The sequence below is a fragment of the Lucilia cuprina genome, chromosome 6 (assembly GCF_022045245.1).
Source record: "Lucilia cuprina isolate Lc7/37 chromosome 6, ASM2204524v1, whole genome shotgun sequence".
NCBI classification, from domain to species: domain Eukaryota; kingdom Metazoa; phylum Arthropoda; class Insecta; order Diptera; family Calliphoridae; genus Lucilia; species Lucilia cuprina.
The window spans coordinates 58,964,897-58,967,615 of record NC_060954.1 but is presented as its reverse complement, the minus strand read 5'-3'; the positions used below and the strand labels follow the sequence as shown (position 1 = coordinate 58,967,615).

The 2,719-nt window shown below is 28.1% G+C and overlaps 1 protein-coding gene across 1 annotated transcript in view; it reads left to right on the top strand.

Moving 5' to 3' along the window:
- Positions 1-2,719, top strand: part of LOC111682334 (Krueppel-like factor luna) — a 264,439-nt gene that overhangs the window by 224,460 nt on the left and 37,260 nt on the right. The window lies entirely within an intron of this gene.

Genomic DNA, 2,719 nt, shown 5'->3' with positions numbered 1-2,719 from the left:
AGTAAGCTTTGACAACTATAGATATTCTAAATTCTAAAGAAAACGACTACAAATAAACTAGATAAAGACATTTTTTATCAATTGTAATAAATATGATAAGTGTGGGAGTTTTAAATGAAAGAAAAGTATTGTAAAGTTGCTTCAATTACTTATACGCTAAAATTGTGTATTCCTGTTCTATGTAATAGAATTGAAATTGCTTTAGAAAGTACAAAATATTGCTTTGAAAAATCTTTATTTATTTATGTATATAGGGAATATACAATGTAATATCTAGGGAAAGTTTTCCCTGAATAAACATGAATTTTTATATAAAGCGAAAATTTTCAATAGTAGTTTATTACTTGGAAAAAATAAATTGTTCGATATTTCAGTTTCATTTCTTTTTAAATTCTTAAGTTTTTTATGATTTGCTGATCTCAAAAGAACTTTTTTAGTTTCTCCTTAAAGTATGCATTTTTAAATTCGCACTACTTTTCAATTAGAGGGAGTCAAGAAAATGAGTGTCAATAATGTTGTTGTTGGCCTATTAATGTTTGGCCTATTAATGATTGCCTTCAGGATCACTTGTCACTACAGATAGCGCAGTCAATTGATCATTGTCTGTCTGTCCGTCCGTCCGTCTGTCTTCTGTGTATCGTTTATCTATAGGTTGTATGAAATCCAAGATATTTACGCTATCCAAATATTCAATAGTTCTAATTTAAAATCAGCATAATCGGACCTTAAACAATATATAAATTGTGAAACAAACCATTAAAAAAGCCTTAAAGTATGCTATAATTAACACATTTTAGTATTACTTTGAATTGTAATTGTTATTTGTGTCTGTATTGATGTTTATGCTGATATATTAATGCATTGAAATATTAGTTCTATACACAGCTGTGCACAGCTTTAGGTACTCCAATCAGCTCAGAATCGATTTTGCTATGTCCGTGCGTCCGTAAACCTTGTAATCAAAATAATCCACATTTTATACCAACTATTCCTTGCTGTAGGGTTTCATATGGTCGGACAGGCCCGAATATAGACTCTTAGTTGTTTAAGTATAAATTTTTTTTATTTTTTTTCTTGTCTGCACTTTCCTTACATGCTTTAAATTAAACTAAAAATTTGTATTTTTCTCTCTTTTTCTTTTTAGGTAATTATTTGAGAATAATTTCCCAACAACTTTTACACACCTTTAAGAATGCTGCTGCTCTATTACATTATAACGGTCGTTAAACAGCATAAGAACATAACATAACGCCGACCAAAATGAAAAAAAATGAACATGCACAAACAAGTTTGTTATTCAAATTTACGTTTCATTTAGATTTTATGTCACAATCCTCTAGAATACACGAAGAAAAAAAAGAAAAATCTAAATTTACAGTAAAAATTTATGTCTTCTTTTACTCGAAAAGTTTATGACTTCGACAAGAAAGTAAAACGTATAAAGACAAGAAAAACATGAAAATTGGGATTTTTACATGTAATAAACCAAACCCAAAAGTATGCTGCACTTTTTTCTTCCAAACGGGTTTTTATGTATTTTCTTTTCCCTGTTAAAATGTGTAGTAAATCTTGGAGTAAAATCGTAAAAAAATTAACTGTTAACTAGTGTTTGTGAGGCCGTAAAACTTTTAACATGAAAGCAGACATTTTAAAAGGCAGACGTTATAATAAACAAATTGTAAGACTTTAAATAAAAACAAATAAAACATAAATCAAAGTTAGAAACAGACGGACAGACAGTCAAAGCTCTATTAAGCTCTTTTTAAAATGAAATGAAATTGAAGTTTGTTAAAGAAATTAAAATTTTAATTTTTGTTTAATTTTACTCCAGAGGCAAAAGAAAAACTTAAAACTTCAAAACTTAGTTGTTAAACAAGATTTAATATTCACAACACGGATATATGAATGTACTACATACATATGTATATGGCAGGCCTTAAAGTATACCAACTTATGCTAACCCCTAAAGTATGCTTTAAATTTTATATAGCTTTTTTATGGCTTAACATTTATTTAATAATTAATTAACATTCCTATCTACTGCTGTTTTATATATAATTAATGAATTGCTTTAGTTTGTATTAAGCAATCAATTTCTTTCTTTCTGTTTGTATTTGGTTTGGAGAAGGGGCAGGGGAGTGGTATTAAGAATAAAGTATTAGTAGATAACTTTTGCTTTTCTAGCCATACATTTAATATGTCCCTTAAGACTTGAAAGATTTAAAATTAAAAATTTACCAACTCTATTTTAGCATGACTTTCTTTTCTATTTTGTTTTTTTGTTCTAGAAGTTGTAAGAAGAGAAAAAAACCCAACACGAAAAGAAAATGAACAATATTTATGGCCAACTAACAATTGTAGATTATACCGTAAACTGTAATACATTTGCCAGCAATGTTTTGTGGCCGAAATGACATTTACAGTGTTGTAAAAGCAATTTCTATACCAACATTACTCTATACACTTTTCCGCCTTTGGTCAGGATCTTTAAGGACAATTGCTAAATGTAAAGTGTGTATAATGTATAAAATGGCTTCATTTCAGATTTGTTTTTAGTTCTTTTTATTTCCGTTTGTTTTGTTTTTTGTGTTTTTATTTTTTCATTCTCTTATAGATATATCGAGCATTTTCTGTTATTATTGCATTTGTAAATTGGTGTTGCTAAAGGTTTTTGTGGTCGATGTTGGTGTTATCATATTTTCCTATAAATTCTCACTAT